Raw genomic sequence first — 17,194 nt, 5'->3', positions numbered from 1 at the left:
CGTCGGGCAGGAGGGCCGGCCCGGGCTGCGGCCGGGCTGCGCCTAGCGCCGCGTGGGCCGGCAGGGCCGATGCCCAAGGGACCGCGGGCCCCGGGCCCTGAAGCCTCCGGGGCCACGTCCCTGTGAGCGACGTGCGGGATCTTGGGCGGGGCGCCAAGCGCCGAAGGGTTTGCTGGGTCACGGCCGCCCTGGGCTGGGAGGTGGTCGCCAAACCCTCCGCCGCCGCCCGATACCCGAGACCTCCGTTCCCCCTGCCTGGGCGGGCGAGGGGGCCCTGCCGGGGCGGGCCGGCCGCCAGGCTGGCGTTAAGGCGCCAGCGCCAGCGAAACTGGGCCTCAAGAGGCAGCCCGCGGCCCCCGCCCCCGTCTACGGCCATACCACCCTGAACGCGCCCGATCTCGTCTGATCTCGTCAGCTAAGCAGGGTCGGGCCTGGTTAGTACTTGGATGGGAGACCGCCTGGGAATACCGGGTGCTGTAGGCTTTTTGCCTCCCGCTCCGCCCGCCTTCTCCTTTACTCGCCCGCGGCGGGGGCCGCCGGCTCCGCCCCCGCCGGGCCCCGCGGCAGGCCCCACCTCCTCAGGCCCCTCCCACCACGGCGCGCGCCGGCGGGGGCGCTCCCCGCCGGCCCGGCCGGCCAGAAGGCGGCCCTGGAAGGCAGCCGCACCCCAGACGCTCCCGGGGTGGCTGGCCCGGACCCAGACTCCGCCGCGGGCCCACTTGCCGTCCTTTCGGCCCGCGAGCCCCTCGACCTGCACCTGGCCGCCCCCACCGGCGCCCAGCCCCGGCGCCGCCACCTGTGTGCCGGTGTGTCCCTCCACAGCTCCCTCCGACAAAAGCCCCCCACCCCCACCCCGCCCCGCTGGCGTGTCACCGCGGCCGGGTGCGGGAGCGGGATCGAGGGCAGGGGCCGCTTCCCCGGGCCTGCCGGCCACCAGGGGCGGGGTCCTGAGCTCGGCGGGGGGTGTGGGGGCAAGGGTGGCCTTGCCGGGGCTGAGGGGCCGTGGCGACTCAATGGTGGCTCCCAGTGGCTTCGGGCCAGCTGCCGTCGGGCAGGAGGGCCGGCCCGGGCTGCGGCCGGGCTGCGCCTAGCGCCGCGTGGGCCGGCAGGGCCGATGCCCAAGGGACCGCGGGCCCCGGGCCCTGAAGCCTCCGGGGCCACGTCCCTGTGAGCGACGTGCGGGATCTTGGGCGGGGCGCCAAGCGCCGAAGGGTTTGCTGGGTCACGGCCGCCCTGGGCTGGGAGGTGGTCGCCAAACCCTCCGCCGCCGCCCGATACCCGAGACCTCCGTTCCCCCTGCCTGGGCGGGCGAGGGGGCCCTGCCGGGGCGGGCCGGCCGCCAGGCTGGCGTTAAGGCGCCAGCGCCAGCGAAACTGGGCCTCAAGAGGCAGCCCGCGGCCCCCGCCCCCGTCTACGGCCATACCACCCTGAACGCGCCCGATCTCGTCTGATCTCGGAAGCTAAGCAGGGTCGGGCCTGGTTAGTACTTGGATGGGAGACCGCCTGGGAATACCGGGTGCTGTAGGCTTTTTGCCTCCCGCTCCGCCCGCCTTCTCCTTTACTCGCCCGCGGCGGGGGCCGCCGGCTCCGCCCCCGCCGGGCCCCGCGGCAGGCCCCACCTCCTCAGGCCCCTCCCACCACGGCGCGCGCCGGCGGGGGCGCTCCCCGCCGGCCCGGCCGGCCAGAAGGCGGCCCTGGAAGGCAGCCGCACCCCAGACGCTCCCGGGGTGGCTGGCCCGGACCCAGACTCCGCCGCGGGCCCACTTGCCGTCCTTTCGGCCCGCGAGCCCCTCGACCTGCACCTGGCCGCCCCCACCGGCGCCCAGCCCCGGCGCCGCCACCTGTGTGCCGGTGTGTCCCTCCACAGCTCCCTCCGACAAAAGCCCCCCACCCCCACCCCGCCCCTCTGGCGTGTCACCGCGGCCGGGTGCGGGAGCGGGATCGAGGGCAGGGGCCGCTTCCCCGGGCCTGCCGGCCACCAGGGGCGGGGTCCTGAGCTCGGCGGGGGGTGTGGGGGCAAGGGTGGCCTTGCCGGGGCTGAGGGGCCGTGGCGACTCAATGGTGGCTCCCAGTGGCTTCGGGCCAGCTGCCGTCGGGCAGGAGGGCCGGCCCGGGCTGCGGCCGGGCTGCGCCTAGCGCCGCGTGGGCCGGCAGGGCCGATGCCCAAGGGACCGCGGGCCCCGGGCCCTGAAGCCTCCGGGGCCACGTCCCTGTGAGCGACGTGCGGGATCTTGGGCGGGGCGCCAAGCGCCGAAGGGTTTGCTGGGTCACGGCCGCCCTGGGCTGGGAGGTGGTCGCCAAACCCTCCGCCGCCGCCCGATACCCGAGACCTCCGTTCCCCCTGCCTGGGCGGGCGAGGGGGCCCTGCCGGGGCGGGCCGGCCGCCAGGCTGGCGTTAAGGCGCCAGCGCCAGCGAAACTGGGCCTCAAGAGGCAGCCCGCGGCCCCCGCCCCCGTCTACGGCCATACCACCCTGAACGCGCCCGATCTCGTCTGATCTCGGAAGCTAAGCAGGGTCGGGCCTGGTTAGTACTTGGATGGGAGACCGCCTGGGAATACCGGGTGCTGTAGGCTTTTTGCCTCCCGCTCCGCCCGCCTTCTCCTTTACTCGCCCGCGGCGGGGGCCGCCGGCTCCGCCCCCGCCGGGCCCCGCGGCAGGCCCCACCTCCTCAGGCCCCTCCCACCACGGCGCGCGCCGGCGGGGGCGCTCCCCGCCGGCCCGGCCGGCCAGAAGGCGGCCCTGGAAGGCAGCCGCACCCCAGACGCTCCCGGGGTGGCTGGCCCGGACCCAGACTCCGCCGCGGGCCCACTTGCCGTCCTTTCGGCCCGCGAGCCCCTCGACCTGCACCTGGCCGCCCCCACCGGCGCCCAGCCCCGGCGCCGCCACCTGTGTGCCGGTGTGTCCCTCCACAGCTCCCTCCGACAAAAGCCCCCCACCCCCACCCCGCCCCTCTGGCGTGTCACCGCGGCCGGGTGCGGGAGCGGGATCGAGGGCAGGGGCCGCTTCCCCGGGCCTGCCGGCCACCAGGGGCGGGGTCCTGAGCTCGGCGGGGGGTGTGGGGGCAAGGGTGGCCTTGCCGCGGCTGAGGGGCCGTGGCGACTCAATGGTGGCTCCCAGTGGCTTCGGGCCAGCTGCCGTCGGGCAGGAGGGCCGGCCCGGGCTGCGGCCGGGCTGCGCCTAGCGCCGCGTGGGCCGGCAGGGCCGATGCCCAAGGGACCGCGGGCCCCGGGCCCTGAAGCCTCCGGGGCCACGTCCCTGTGAGCGACGTGCGGGATCTTGGGCGGGGCGCCAAGCGCCGAAGGGTTTGCTGGGTCACGGCCGCCCTGGGCTGGGAGGTGGTCGCCAAACCCTCCGCCGCCGCCCGATACCCGAGACCTCCGTTCCCCCTGCCTGGGCGGGCGAGGGGGCCCTGCCGGGGCGGGCCGGCCGCCAGGCTGGCGTTAAGGCGCCAGCGCCAGCGAAACTGGGCCTCAAGAGGCAGCCCGCGGCCCCCGCCCCCGTCTACGGCCATACCACCCTGAACGCGCCCGATCTCGTCAGCTAAGCAGGGTCGGGCCTGGTTAGTACTTGGATGGGAGACCGCCTGGGAATACCGGGTGCTGTAGGCTTTTTGCCTCCCGCTCCGCCCGCCTTCTCCTTTACTCGCCCGCGGCGGGGGCCGCCGGCTCCGCCCCCGCCGGGCCCCGCGGCAGGCCCCACCTCCTCAGGCCCCTCCCACCACGGCGCGCGCCGGCGGGGGCGCTCCCCGCCGGCCCGGCCGGCCAGAAGGCGGCCCTGGAAGGCAGCCGCACCCCAGACGCTCCCGGGGTGGCTGGCCCGGACCCAGACTCCGCCGCGGGCCCACTTGCCGTCCTTTCGGCCCGCGAGCCCCTCGACCTGCACCTGGCCGCCCCCACCGGCGCCCAGCCCCGGCGCCGCCACCTGTGTGCCGGTGTGTCCCTCCACAGCTCCCTCCGACAAAAGCCCCCCACCCCCACCCCGCCCCTCTGGCGTGTCACCGCGGCCGGGTGCGGGAGCGGGATCGAGGGCAGGGGCCGCTTCCCCGGGCCTGCCGGCCACCAGGGGCGGGGTCCTGAGCTCGGCGGGGTGTGTGGGCAAGGGTGGCCTTGCCGGGGCTGAGGGGCGTGGCGACTCAATGGTGGCTCCCAGTGGCTTCGGGCCAGCTGCCGTCGGGCAGGAGGGCCGGCCCGGGCTGCGGCCGGGCTGCGCCTAGCGCCGCGTGGGCCGGCAGGGCCGATGCCCAAGGGACCGCGGGCCCCGGGCCCTGAAGCCTCCGGGGCCACGTCCCTGTGAGCGACGTGCGGGATCTTGGGCGGGGCGCCAAGCGCCGAAGGGTTTGCTGGGTCACGGCCGCCCTGGGCTGGGAGGTGGTCGCCAAACCCTCCGCCGCCGCCCGATACCCGAGACCTCCGTTCCCCCTGCCTGGGCGGGCGAGGGGGCCCTGCCGGGGCGGGCCGGCCGCCAGGCTGGCGTTAAGGCGCCAGCGCCAGCGAAACTGGGCCTCAAGAGGCAGCCCGCGGCCCCCGCCCCCGTCTACGGCCATACCACCCTGAACGCGCCCGATCTCGTCTGATCTCGTCAGCTAAGCAGGGTCGGGCCTGGTTAGTACTTGGATGGGAGACCGCCTGGGAATACCGGGTGCTGTAGGCTTTTTGCCTCCCGCTCCGCCCGCCTTCTCCTTTACTCGCCCGCGGCGGGGGCCGCCGGCTCCGCCCCCGCCGGGCCCCGCGGCAGGCCCCACCTCCTCAGGCCCCTCCCACCACGGCGCGCGCCGGCGGGGGCGCTCCCCGCCGGCCCGGCCGGCCAGAAGGCGGCCCTGGAAGGCAGCCGCACCCCAGACGCTCCCGGGGTGGCTGGCCCGGACCCAGACTCCGCCGCGGGCCCACTTGCCGTCCTTTCGGCCCGCGAGCCCCTCGACCTGCACCTGGCCGCCCCCACCGGCGCCCAGCCCCGGCGCCGCCACCTGTGTGCCGGTGTGTCCCTCCACAGCTCCCTCCGACAAAAGCCCCCCACCCCCACCCCGCCCCTCTGGCGTGTCACCGCGGCCGGGTGCGGGAGCGGGATCGAGGGCAGGGGCCGCTTCCCCGGGCCTGCCGGCCACCAGGGGCGGGGTCCTGAGCTCGGCGGGGGGTGTGGGGGCAAGGGTGGCCTTGCCGGGGCTGAGGGGCCGTGGCGACTCAATGGTGGCTCCCAGTGGCTTCGGGCCAGCTGCCGTCGGGCAGGAGGGCCGGCCCGGGCTGCGGCCGGGCTGCGCCTAGCGCCGCGTGGGCCGGCAGGGCCGATGCCCAAGGGACCGCGGGCCCCGGGCCCTGAAGCCTCCGGGGCCACGTCCCTGTGAGCGACGTGCGGGATCTTGGGCGGGGCGCCAAGCGCCGAAGGGTTTGCTGGGTCACGGCCGCCCTGGGCTGAGAGGTGGTCGCCAAACCCTCCGCCGCCGCCCGATACCCGAGACCTCCGTTCCCCCTGCCTGGGCGGGCGAGGGGGCCCTGCCGGGGCGGGCCGGCCGCCAGGCTGGCGTTAAGGCGCCAGCGCCAGCGAAACTGGGCCTCAAGAGGCAGCCCGCGGCCCCCGCCCCCGTCTACGGCCATACCACCCTGAACGCGCCCGATCTCGTCAGCTAAGCAGGGTCGGGCCTGGTTAGTACTTGGATGGGAGACCGCCTGGGAATACCGGGTGCTGTAGGCTTTTTGCCTCCCGCTCCGCCCGCCTTCTCCTTTACTCGCCCGCGGCGGGGGCCGCCGGCTCCGCCCCCGCCGGGCCCCGCGGCAGGCCCCACCTCCTCAGGCCCCTCCCACCACGGCGCGCGCCGGCGGGGGCGCTCCCCGCCGGCCCGGCCGGCCAGAAGGCGGCCCTGGAAGGCAGCCGCACCCCAGACGCTCCCGGGGTGGCTGGCCCGGACCCAGACTCCGCCGCGGGCCCACTTGCCGTCCTTTCGGCCCGCGAGCCCCTCGACCTGCACCTGGCCGCCCCCACCGGCGCCCAGCCCCGGCGCCGCCACCTGTGTGCCGGTGTGTCCCTCCACAGCTCCCTCCGACAAAAGCCCCCCACCCCCACCCCGCCCCTCTGGCGTGTCACCGCGGCCGGGTGCGGGAGCGGGATCGAGGGCAGGGGCCGCTTCCCCGGGCCTGCCGGCCACCAGGGGCGGGGTCCTGAGCTCGGCGGGGGGTGTGGGGGCAAGGGTGGCCTTGCCGGGGCTGAGGGGCCGTGGCGACTCAATGGTGGCTCCCAGTGGCTTCGGGCCAGCTGCCGTCGGGCAGGAGGGCCGGCCCGGGCTGCGGCCGGGCTGCGCCTAGCGCCGCGTGGGCCGGCAGGGCCGATGCCCAAGGGACCGCGGGCCCCGGGCCCTGAAGCCTCCGGGGCCACGTCCCTGTGAGCGACGTGCGGGATCTTGGGCGGGGCGCCAAGCGCCGAAGGGTTTGCTGGGTCACGGCCGCCCTGGGCTGGGAGGTGGTCGCCAAACCCTCCGCCGCCGCCCGATACCCGAGACCTCCGTTCCCCCTGCCTGGGCGGGCGAGGGGGCCCTGCCGGGGCGGGCCGGCCGCCAGGCTGGCGTTAAGGCGCCAGCGCCAGCGAAACTGGGCCTCAAGAGGCAGCCCGCGGCCCCCGCCCCCGTCTACGGCCATACCACCCTGAACGCGCCCGATCTCGTCTGATCTCGGAAGCTAAGCAGGGTCGGGCCTGGTTAGTACTTGGATGGGAGACCGCCTGGGAATACCGGGTGCTGTAGGCTTTTTGCCTCCCGCTCCGCCCGCCTTCTCCTTTACTCGCCCGCGGCGGGGGCCGCCGGCTCCGCCCCCGCCGGGCCCCGCGGCAGGCCCCACCTCCTCAGGCCCCTCCCACCACGGCGCGCGCCGGCGGGGGCGCTCCCCGCCGGCCCGGCCGGCCAGAAGGCGGCCCTGGAAGGCAGCCGCACCCCAGACGCTCCCGGGGTGGCTGGCCCGGACCCAGACTCCGCCGCGGGCCCACTTGCCGTCCTTTCGGCCCGCGAGCCCCTCGACCTGCACCTGGCCGCCCCCACCGGCGCCCAGCCCCGGCGCCGCCACCTGTGTGCCGGTGTGTCCCTCCACAGCTCCCTCCGACAAAAGCCCCCCACCCCCACCCCGCCCCTCTGGCGTGTCACCGCGGCCGGGTGCGGGAGCGGGATCGAGGGCAGGGGCCGCTTCCCCGGGCCTGCCGGCCACCAGGGGCGGGGTCCTGAGCTCGGCGGGGGGTGTGGGGGCAAGGGTGGCCTTGCCGGGGCTGAGGGGCCGTGGCGACTCAATGGTGGCTCCCAGTGGCTTCGGGCCAGCTGCCGTCGGGCAGGAGGGCCGGCCCGGGCTGCGGCCGGGCTGCGCCTAGCGCCGCGTGGGCCGGCAGGGCCGATGCCCAAGGGACCGCGGGCCCCGGGCCCTGAAGCCTCCGGGGCCACGTCCCTGTGAGCGACGTGCGGGATCTTGGGCGGGGCGCCAAGCGCCGAAGGGTTTGCTGGGTCACGGCCGCCCTGGGCTGGGAGGTGGTCGCCAAACCCTCCGCCGCCGCCCGATACCCGAGACCTCCGTTCCCCCTGCCTGGGCGGGCGAGGGGGCCCTGCCGGGGCGGGCCGGCCGCCAGGCTGGCGTTAAGGCGCCAGCGCCAGCGAAACTGGGCCTCAAGAGGCAGCCCGCGGCCCCCGCCCCCGTCTACGGCCATACCACCCTGAACGCGCCCGATCTCGTCTGATCTCGGAAGCTAAGCAGGGTCGGGCCTGGTTAGTACTTGGATGGGAGACCGCCTGGGAATACCGGGTGCTGTAGGCTTTTTGCCTCCCGCTCCGCCCGCCTTCTCCTTTACTCGCCCGCGGCGGGGGCCGCCGGCTCCGCCCCCGCCGGGCCCCGCGGCAGGCCCCACCTCCTCAGGCCCCTCCCACCACGGCGCGCGCCGGCGGGGGCGCTCCCCGCCGGCCCGGCCGGCCAGAAGGCGGCCCTGGAAGGCAGCCGCACCCCAGACGCTCCCGGGGTGGCTGGCCCGGACCCAGACTCCGCCGCGGGCCCACTTGCCGTCCTTTCGGCCCGCGAGCCCCTCGACCTGCACCTGGCCGCCCCCACCGGCGCCCAGCCCCGGCGCCGCCACCTGTGTGCCGGTGTGTCCCTCCACAGCTCCCTCCGACAAAAGCCCCCCACCCCCACCCCGCCCCTCTGGCGTGTCACCGCGGCCGGGTGCGGGAGCGGGATCGAGGGCAGGGGCCGCTTCCCTGGGCCTGCCGGCCACCAGGGGCGGGGTCCTGAGCTCGGCGGGGGGTGTGGGGGCAAGGGTGGCCTTGCCGGGGCTGAGGGGCCGTGGCGACTCAATGGTGGCTCCCAGTGGCTTCGGGCCAGCTGCCGTCGGGCAGGAGGGCCGGCCCGGGCTGCGGCCGGGCTGCGCCTAGCGCCGCGTGGGCCGGCAGGGCCGATGCCCAAGGGACCGCGGGCCCCGGGCCCTGAAGCCTCCGGGGCCACGTCCCTGTGAGCGACGTGCGGGATCTTGGGCGGGGCGCCAAGCGCCGAAGGGTTTGCTGGGTCACGGCCGCCCTGGGCTGAGAGGTGGTCGCCAAACCCTCCGCCGCCGCCCGATACCCGAGACCTCCGTTCCCCCTGCCTGGGCGGGCGAGGGGGCCCTGCCGGGGCGGGCCGGCCGCCAGGCTGGCGTTAAGGCGCCAGCGCCAGCGAAACTGGGCCTCAAGAGGCAGCCCGCGGCCCCCGCCCCCGTCTACGGCCATACCACCCTGAACGCGCCCGATCTCGTCAGCTAAGCAGGGTCGGGCCTGGTTAGTACTTGGATGGGAGACCGCCTGGGAATACCGGGTGCTGTAGGCTTTTTGCCTCCCGCTCCGCCCGCCTTCTCCTTTACTCGCCCGCGGCGGGGGCCGCCGGCTCCGCCCCCGCCGGGCCCCGCGGCAGGCCCCACCTCCTCAGGCCCCTCCCACCACGGCGCGCGCCGGCGGGGGCGCTCCCCGCCGGCCCGGCCGGCCAGGCGGCCAGAAGGCGGCCCTGGAAGGCAGCCGCACCCCAGACGCTCCCGGGGTGGCTGGCCCGGACCCAGACTCCGCCGCGGGCCCACTTGCCGTCCTTTCGGCCCGCGAGCCCCTCGACCTGCACCTGGCCGCCCCCACCGGCGCCCAGCCCCGGCGCCGCCACCTGTGTGCCGGTGTGTCCCTCCACAGCTCCCTCCGACAAAAGCCCCCCACCCCCACCCCGCCCCTCTGGCGTGTCACCGCGGCCGGGTGCGGGAGCGGGATCGAGGGCAGGGGCCGCTTCCCCGGGCCTGCCGGCCACCAGGGGCGGGGTCCTGAGCTCGGCGGGGGGTGTGGGGGCAAGGGTGGCCTTGCCGGGGCTGAGGGGCCGTGGCGACTCAATGGTGGCTCCCAGTGGCTTCGGGCCAGCTGCCGTCGGGCAGGAGGGCCGGCCCGGGCTGCGGCCGGGCTGCGCCTAGCGCCGCGTGGGCCGGCAGGGCCGATGCCCAAGGGACCGCGGGCCCCGGGCCCTGAAGCCTCCGGGGCCACGTCCCTGTGAGCGACGTGCGGGATCTTGGGCGGGGCGCCAAGCGCCGAAGGGTTTGCTGGGTCACGGCCGCCCTGGGCTGGGAGGTGGTCGCCAAACCCTCCGCCGCCGCCCGATACCCGAGACCTCCGTTCCCCCTGCCTGGGCGGGCGAGGGGGCCCTGCCGGGGCGGGCCGGCCGCCAGGCTGGCGTTAAGGCGCCAGCGCCAGCGAAACTGGGCCTCAAGAGGCAGCCCGCGGCCCCCGCCCCCGTCTACGGCCATAGCACCCTGAACGCGCCCGATCTCGTCAGCTAAGCAGGGTCGGGCCTGGTTAGTACTTTGATGGGAGACCGCCTGGGAATACCGGGTGCTGTAGGCTTTTTGCCTCCCGCTCCGCCCGCCTTCTCCTTTACTCGCCCGCGGCGGGGGCCGCCGGCTCCGCCCCCGCCGGGCCCCGCGGCAGGCCCCACCTCCTCAGGCCCCTCCCACCACGGCGCGCGCCGGCGGGGGCGCTCCCCGCCGGCCCGGCCGGCCAGGCGGCCAGAAGGCGGCCCTGGAAGGCAGCCGCACCCCAGACGCTCCCGGGGTGGCTGGCCCGGACCCAGACTCCGCCGCGGGCCCACTTGCCGTCCTTTCGGCCCGCGAGCCCCTCGACCTGCACCTGGCCGCCCCCAACGGCGCCCAGCCCCGGCGCCGCCACCTGTGTGCCGGTGTGTCCCTCCACAGCTCCCTCCGACAAAAGCCCCCCACCCCCACCCCGCCCCTCTGGCGTGTCACCGCGGCCGGGTGCGGGAGCGGGATCGAGGGCAGGGGCCGCTTCCCCGGGCCTGCCGGCCACCAGGGGCGGGGTCCTGAGCTCGGCGGGGGGTGTGGGGGCAAGGGTGGCCTTGCCGGGGCTGAGGGGCGTGGCGACTCAATGGTGGCTCCCAGTGGCTTCGGGCCAGCTGCCGTCGGGCAGGAGGGCCGGCCCGGGCTGCGGCCGGGCTGCGCCTAGCGCCGCGTGGGCCGGCAGGGCCGATGCCCAAGGGACCGCGGGCCCCGGGCCCTGAAGCCTCCGGGGCCACGTCCCTGTGAGCGACGTGCGGGATCTTGGGCGGGGCGCCAAGCGCCGAAGGGTTTGCTGGGTCACGGCCGCCCTGGGCTGGGAGGTGGTCGCCAAACCCTCCGCCGCCGCCCGATACCCGAGACCTCCGTTCCCCCTGCCTGGGCGGGCGAGGGGGCCCTGCCGGGGCGGGCCGGCCGCCAGGCTGGCGTTAAGGCGCCAGCGCCAGCGAAACTGGGCCTCAAGAGGCAGCCCGCGGCCCCCGCCCCCGTCTACGGCCATACCACCCTGAACGCGCCCGATCTCGTCAGCTAAGCAGGGTCGGGCCTGGTTAGTACTTGGATGGGAGACCGCCTGGGAATACCGGGTGCTGTAGGCTTTTTGCCTCCCGCTCCGCCCGCCTTCTCCTTTACTCGCCCGCGGCGGGGGCCGCCGGCTCCGCCCCCGCCGGGCCCCGCGGCAGGCCCCACCTCCTCAGGCCCCTCCCAGCACGGCGCGTGCCGGCGGGGGCGCTCCCCGCCGGCCCGGCCGGCCAGAAGGCGGCCCTGGAAGGCAGCCGCACCCCAGACGCTCCCGGGGTGGCTGGCCCGGACCCAGACTCCGCCGCGGGCCCACTTGCCGTCCTTTCGGCCCGCGAGCCCCTCGACCTGCACCTGGCCGCCCCCACCGGCGCCCAGCCCCGGCGCCGCCACCTGTGTGCCGGTGTGTCCCTCCACAGCTCCCTCCGACAAAAGCCCCCCACCCCCACCCCGCCCCTCTGGCGTGTCACCGCGGCCGGGTGCGGGAGCGGGATCGAGGGCAGGGGCCGCTTCCCCGGGCCTGCCGGCCACCAGGGGCGGGGTCCTGAGCTCGGCGGGGGGTGTGGGGGCAAGGGTGGCCTTGCCGGGGCTGAGGGGCGTGGCGACTCAATGGTGGCTCCCAGTGGCTTCGGGCCAGCTGCCGTCGGGCAGGAGGGCCGGCCCGGGCTGCGGCCGGGCTGCGCCTAGCGCCGCGTGGGCCGGCAGGGCCGATGCCCAAGGGACCGCGGGCCCCGGGCCCTGAAGCCTCCGGGGCCACGTCCCTGTGAGCGACGTGCGGGATCTTGGGCGGGGCGCCAAGCGCCGAAGGGTTTGCTGGGTCACGGCCGCCCTGGGCTGGGAGGTGGTCGCCAAACCCTCCGCCGCCGCCCGATACCCGAGACCTCCGTTCCCCCTGCCTGGGCGGGCGAGGGGGCCCTGCCGGGGCGGGCCGGCCGCCAGGCTGGCGTTAAGGCGCCAGCGCCAGCGAAACTGGGCCTCAAGAGGCAGCCCGCGGCCCCCGCCCCCGTCTACGGCCATACCACCCTGAACGCGCCCGATCTCGTCAGCTAAGCAGGGTCGGGCCTGGTTAGTACTTGGATGGGAGACCGCCTGGGAATACCGGGTGCTGTAGGCTTTTTGCCTCCCGCTCCGCCCGCCTTCTCCTTTACTCGCCCGCGGCGGGGGCCGCCGGCTCCGCCCCCGCCGGGCCCCGCGGCAGGCCCCACCTCCTCAGGCCCCTCCCACCACGGCGCGCGCCGGCGGGGGCGCTCCCCGCCGGCCCGGCCGGCCAGGCGGCCAGAAGGCGGCCCTGGAAGGCAGCCGCACCCCAGACGCTCCCGGGGTGGCTGGCCCGGACCCAGACTCCGCCGCGGGCCCACTTGCCGTCCTTTCGGCCCGCGAGCCCCTCGACCTGCACCTGGCCGCCCCCACCGGCGCCCAGCCCCGGCGCCGCCACCTGTGTGCCGGTGTGTCCCTCCACAGCTCCCTCCGACAAAAGCCCCCCACCCCCACCCCGCCCCTCTGGCGTGTCACCGCGGCCGGGTGCGGGAGCGGGATCGAGGGCAGGGGCCGCTTCCCCGGGCCTGCCGGCCACCAGGGGCGGGGTCCTGAGCTCGGCGGGGGGTGTGGGGGCAAGGGTGGCCTTGCCGGGGCTGAGGGGCCGTGGCGACTCAATGGTGGCTCCCAGTGGCTTCGGGCCAGCTGCCGTCGGGCAGGAGGGCCGGCCCGGGCTGCGGCCGGGCTGCGCCTAGCGCCGCGTGGGCCGGCAGGGCCGATGCCCAAGGGACCGCGGGCCCCGGGCCCTGAAGCCTCCGGGGCCACGTCCCTGTGAGCGACGTGCGGGATCTTGGGCGGGGCGCCAAGCGCCGAAGGGTTTGCTGGGTCACGGCCGCCCTGGGCTGGGAGGTGGTCGCCAAACCCTCCGCCGCCGCCCGATACCCGAGACCTCCGTTCCCCCTGCCTGGGCGGGCGAGGGGGCCCTGCCGGGGCGGGCCGGCCGCCAGGCTGGCGTTAAGGCGCCAGCGCCAGCGAAACTGGGCCTCAAGAGGCAGCCCGCGGCCCCCGCCCCCGTCTACGGCCATAGCACCCTGAACGCGCCCGATCTCGTCAGCTAAGCAGGGTCGGGCCTGGTTAGTACTTTGATGGGAGACCGCCTGGGAATACCGGGTGCTGTAGGCTTTTTGCCTCCCGCTCCGCCCGCCTTCTCCTTTACTCGCCCGCGGCGGGGGCCGCCGGCTCCGCCCCCGCCGGGCCCCGCGGCAGGCCCCACCTCCTCAGGCCCCTCCCACCACGGCGCGCGCCGGCGGGGGCGCTCCCCGCCGGCCCGGCCGGCCAGGCGGCCAGAAGGCGGCCCTGGAAGGCAGCCGCACCCCAGACGCTCCCGGGGTGGCTGGCCCGGACCCAGACTCCGCCGCGGGCCCACTTGCCGTCCTTTTGGCCCGCGAGCCCCTCGACCTGCACCTGGCCGCCCCCAACGGCGCCCAGCCCCGGCGCCGCCACCTGTGTGCCGGTGTGTCCCTCCACAGCTCCCTCCGACAAAAGCCCCCCACCCCCACCCCGCCCCTCTGGCGTGTCACCGCGGCCGGGTGCGGGAGCGGGATCGAGGGCAGGGGCCGCTTCCCCGGGCGTGCCGGCCACCAGGGGCGGGGTCCTGAGCTCGGCGGGGGGTGTGGGGGCAAGGGTGGCCTTGCCGGGGCTGAGGGGCCGTGGCGACTCAATGGTGGCTCCCAGTGGCTTTGGGCCAGCTGCCGTCGGGCAGGAGGGCCGGCCCGGGCTGCGGCCGGGCTGCGCCTAGCGCCGCGTGGGCCGGCAGGGCCGATGCCCAAGGGACCGCGGGCCCCGGGCCCTGAAGCCTCCGGGGCCACGTCCCTGTGAGCGACGTGCGGGATCTTGGGCGGGGCGCCAAGCGCCGAAGGGTTTGCTGGGTCACGGCCGCCCTGGGCTGGGAGGTGGTCGCCAAACCCTCCGCCGCCGCCCGATACCCGAGACCTCCGTTCCCCCTGCCTGGGCGGGCGAGGGGGCCCTGCCGGGGCGGGCCGGCCGCCAGGCTGGCGTTAAGGCGCCAGCGCCAGCGAAACTGGGCCTCAAGAGGCAGCCCGCGGCCCCCGCCCCCGTCTACGGCCATAGCACCCTGAACGCGCCCGATCTCGTCAGCTAAGCAGGGTCGGGCCTGGTTAGTACTTGGATGGGAGACCGCCTGGGAATACCGGGTGCTGTAGGCTTTTTGCCTCCCGCTCCGCCCGCCTTCTCCTTTACTCGCCCGCGGCGGGGGCCGCCGGCTCCGCCCCCGCCGGGCCCCGCGGCAGGCCCCACCTCCTCAGGCCCCTCCCACCACGGCGCGCGCCGGCGGGGGCGCTCCCCGCCGGCCCGGCCGGCCAGGCGGCCAGAAGGCGGCCCTGGAAGGCAGCCGCACCCCAGACGCTCCCGGGGTGGCTGGCCCGGACCCAGACTCCGCCGCGAGCCCACTTGCCGTCCTTTCGGCCCGCGAGCCCCTCGACCTGCACCTGGCCGCCCCCACCGGCGCCCAGCCCCGGCGCCGCCACCTGTGTGCCGGTGTGTCCCTCCACAGCTCCCTCCGACAAAAGCCCCCCACCCCCACCCCGCCCCGCTGGCGTGTCACCGCGGCCGGGTGCGGGAGCGGGATCGAGGGCAGGGGCCGCTTCCCCGGGCCTGCCGGCCACCAGGGGCGGGGTCCTGAGCTCGGCGGGGGGTGTGGGGGCAAGGGTGGCCTTGCCGGGGCTGAGGGGCCGTGGCGACTCAATGGTGGCTCCCAGTGGCTTCGGGCCAGCTGCCGTCGGGCAGGAGGGCCGGCCCGGGCTGCGGCCGGGCTGCGCCTAGCGCCGCGTGGGCCGGCAGGGCCGATGCCCAAGGGACCGCGGGCCCCGGGCCCTGAAGCCTCCGGGGCCACGTCCCTGTGAGCGACGTGCGGGATCTTGGGCGGGGCGCCAAGCGCCGAAGGGTTTGCTGGGTCACGGCCGCCCTGGGCTGGGAGGTGGTCGCCAAACCCTCCGCCGCCGCCCGATACCCGAGACCTCCGTTCCCCCTGCCTGGGCGGGCGAGGGGGCCCTGCCGGGGCGGGCCGGCCGCCAGGCTGGCGTTAAGGCGCCAGCGCCAGCGAAACTGGGCCTCAAGAGGCAGCCCGCGGCCCCCGCCCCCGTCTACGGCCATACCACCCTGAACGCGCCCGATCTCGTCTGATCTCGGAAGCTAAGCAGGGTCGGGCCTGGTTAGTACTTGGATGGGAGACCGCCTGGGAATACCGGGTGCTGTAGGCTTTTTGCCTCCCGCTCCGCCCGCCTTCTCCTTTACTCGCCCGCGGCGGGGGCCGCCGGCTCCGCCCCCGCCGGGCCCCGCGGCAGGCCCCACCTCCTCAGGCCCCTCCCACCACGGCGCGCGCCGGCGGGGGCGCTCCCCGCCGGCCCGGCCGGCCAGAAGGCGGCCCTGGAAGGCAGCCGCACCCCAGACGCTCCCGGGGTGGCTGGCCCGGACCCAGACTCCGCCGCGGGCCCACTTGCCGTCCTTTCGGCCCGCGAGCCCCTCGACCTGCACCTGGCCGCCCCCACCGGCGCCCAGCCCCGGCGCCGCCACCTGTGTGCCGGTGTGTCCCTCCACAGCTCCCTCCGACAAAAGCCCCCCACCCCCACCCCGCCCCTCTGGCGTGTCACCGCGGCCGGGTGCGGGAGCGGGATCGAGGGCAGGGGCCGCTTCCCCGGGCCTGCCGGCCACCAGGGGCGGGGTCCTGAGCTCGGCGGGGGGTGTGGGGGCAAGGGTGGCCTTGCCGGGGCTGAGGGGCCGTGGCGACTCAATGGTGGCTCCCAGTGGCTTCGGGCCAGCTGCCGTCGGGCAGGAGGGCCGGCCCGGGCTGCGGCCGGGCTGCGCCTAGCGCCGCGTGGGCCGGCAGGGCCGATGCCCAAGGGACCGCGGGCCCCGGGCCCTGAAGCCTCCGGGGCCACGTCCCTGTGAGCGACGTGCGGGATCTTGGGCGGGGCGCCAAGCGCCGAAGGGTTTGCTGGGTCACGGCCGCCCTGGGCTGGGAGGTGGTCGCCAAACCCTCCGCCGCCGCCCGATACCCGAGACCTCCGTTCCCCCTGCCTGGGCGGGCGAGGGGGCCCTGCCGGGGCGGGCCGGCCGCCAGGCTGGCGTTAAGGCGCCAGCGCCAGCGAAACTGGGCCTCAAGAGGCAGCCCGCGGCCCCCGCCCCCGTCTACGGCCATACCACCCTGAACGCGCCCGATCTCGTCTGATCTCGGAAGCTAAGCAGGGTCGGGCCTGGTTAGTACTTGGATGGGAGACCGCCTGGGAATACCGGGTGCTGTAGGCTTTTTGCCTCCCGCTCCGCCCGCCTTCTCCTTTACTCGCCCGCGGCGGGGGCCGCCGGCTCCGCCCCCGCCGGGCCCCGCGGCAGGCCCCACCTCCTCAGGCCCCTCCCACCACGGCGCGCGCCGGCGGGGGCGCTCCCCGCCGGCCCGGCCGGCCAGAAGGCGGCCCTGGAAGGCAGCCGCACCCCAGACGCTCCCGGGGTGGCTGGCCCGGACCCAGACTCCGCCGCGGGCCCACTTGCCGTCCTTTCGGCCCGCGAGCCCCTCGACCTGCACCTGGCCGCCCCCACCGGCGCCCAGCCCCGGCGCCGCCACCTGTGTGCCGGTGTGTCCCTCCACAGCTCCCTCCGACAAAAGCCCCCCACCCCCACCCCGCCCCTCTGGCGTGTCACCGCGGCCGGGTGCGGGAGCGGGATCGAGGGCAGGGGCCGCTTCCCCGGGCCTGCCGGCCACCAGGGGCGGGGTCCTGAGCTCGGCGGGGGGTGTGGGGGCAAGGGTGGCCTTGCCGCGGCTGAGGGGCCGTGGCGACTCAATGGTGGCTCCCAGTGGCTTCGGGCCAGCTGCCGTCGGGCAGGAGGGCCGGCCCGGGCTGCGGCCGGGCTGCGCCTAGCGCCGCGTGGGCCGGCAGGGCCGATGCCCAAGGGACCGCGGGCCCCGGGCCCTGAAGCCTCCGGGGCCACGTCCCTGTGAGCGACGTGCGGGATCTTGGGCGGGGCGCCAAGCGCCGAAGGGTTTGCTGGGTCACGGCCGCCCTGGGCTGGGAGGTGGTCGCCAAACCCTCCGCCGCCGCCCGATACCCGAGACCTCCGTTCCCCCTGCCTGGGCGGGCGAGGGGGCCCTGCCGGGGCGGGCCGGCCGCCAGGCTGGCGTTAAGGCGCCAGCGCCAGCGAAACTGGGCCTCAAGAGGCAGCCCGCGGCCCCCGCCCCCGTCTACGGCCATACCACCCTGAACGCGCCCGATCTCGTCAGCTAAGCAGGGTCGGGCCTGGTTAGTACTTGGATGGGAGACCGCCTGGGAATACCGGGTGCTGTAGGCTTTTTGCCTCCCGCTCCGCCCGCCTTCTCCTTTACTCGCCCGCGGCG

General features: G+C 76.9%; 8 non-coding genes and 9 pseudogenes across 8 annotated transcripts; all 17 read left to right on the top strand.

Moving 5' to 3' along the window:
- Nucleotides 1-364: 364 nt before the first annotated feature.
- Nucleotides 365-483, top strand: LOC125962489 (5S ribosomal RNA). The gene has a single exon (XR_007474010.1). It is a non-coding gene; the product is annotated as a 5S ribosomal RNA (ribosomal RNA).
- Nucleotides 484-1,409: 926 nt separating this feature from the next.
- On the top strand, nt 1,410-1,528 carry LOC125962294 (5S ribosomal RNA). The gene has a single exon (XR_007473815.1). It is a non-coding gene; the product is annotated as a 5S ribosomal RNA (ribosomal RNA).
- A 926-nt stretch (nt 1,529-2,454) lies between these two features.
- LOC125962293 (5S ribosomal RNA) lies at nt 2,455-2,573 on the top strand. Its single transcript, XR_007473814.1, has one exon. It is a non-coding gene; the product is annotated as a 5S ribosomal RNA (ribosomal RNA).
- Nucleotides 2,574-3,499: 926 nt separating this feature from the next.
- Nucleotides 3,500-3,608, top strand: LOC125962518 (uncharacterized; annotated as a pseudogene).
- Nucleotides 3,609-4,531: 923 nt separating this feature from the next.
- Nucleotides 4,532-4,650, top strand: LOC125962488 (5S ribosomal RNA). The gene has a single exon (XR_007474009.1). It is a non-coding gene; the product is annotated as a 5S ribosomal RNA (ribosomal RNA).
- Nucleotides 4,651-5,576: 926 nt separating this feature from the next.
- On the top strand, nt 5,577-5,685 carry LOC125962517 (uncharacterized; annotated as a pseudogene).
- Nucleotides 5,686-6,611: 926 nt separating this feature from the next.
- LOC125962292 (5S ribosomal RNA) lies at nt 6,612-6,730 on the top strand. Its single transcript, XR_007473813.1, has one exon. It is a non-coding gene; the product is annotated as a 5S ribosomal RNA (ribosomal RNA).
- A 926-nt stretch (nt 6,731-7,656) lies between these two features.
- Nucleotides 7,657-7,775, top strand: LOC125962290 (5S ribosomal RNA). Its single transcript, XR_007473811.1, has one exon. It is a non-coding gene; the product is annotated as a 5S ribosomal RNA (ribosomal RNA).
- A 926-nt stretch (nt 7,776-8,701) lies between these two features.
- Nucleotides 8,702-8,810, top strand: LOC125962516 (uncharacterized; annotated as a pseudogene).
- Nucleotides 8,811-9,744: 934 nt separating this feature from the next.
- On the top strand, nt 9,745-9,853 carry LOC125962576 (uncharacterized; annotated as a pseudogene).
- Nucleotides 9,854-10,786: 933 nt separating this feature from the next.
- LOC125962515 (uncharacterized) lies at nt 10,787-10,895 on the top strand (annotated as a pseudogene).
- A 925-nt stretch (nt 10,896-11,820) lies between these two features.
- On the top strand, nt 11,821-11,929 carry LOC125962513 (uncharacterized; annotated as a pseudogene).
- A 934-nt stretch (nt 11,930-12,863) lies between these two features.
- On the top strand, nt 12,864-12,972 carry LOC125962575 (uncharacterized; annotated as a pseudogene).
- A 934-nt stretch (nt 12,973-13,906) lies between these two features.
- LOC125962571 (uncharacterized) lies at nt 13,907-14,015 on the top strand (annotated as a pseudogene).
- Nucleotides 14,016-14,949: 934 nt separating this feature from the next.
- On the top strand, nt 14,950-15,068 carry LOC125962289 (5S ribosomal RNA). The gene has a single exon (XR_007473810.1). It is a non-coding gene; the product is annotated as a 5S ribosomal RNA (ribosomal RNA).
- Nucleotides 15,069-15,994: 926 nt separating this feature from the next.
- On the top strand, nt 15,995-16,113 carry LOC125962288 (5S ribosomal RNA). The gene has a single exon (XR_007473809.1). It is a non-coding gene; the product is annotated as a 5S ribosomal RNA (ribosomal RNA).
- A 926-nt stretch (nt 16,114-17,039) lies between these two features.
- LOC125962512 (uncharacterized) lies at nt 17,040-17,148 on the top strand (annotated as a pseudogene).
- Nucleotides 17,149-17,194: the final 46 nt, after the last annotated feature.

This window comes from Orcinus orca, chromosome 19 (genome assembly GCF_937001465.1).
Source record: "Orcinus orca chromosome 19, mOrcOrc1.1, whole genome shotgun sequence".
NCBI lineage: Eukaryota > Metazoa > Chordata > Mammalia > Artiodactyla > Delphinidae > Orcinus > Orcinus orca.
Note: the sequence above shows the minus strand (reverse complement) of the source record. Positions and strands in the feature narration are given on the sequence as shown.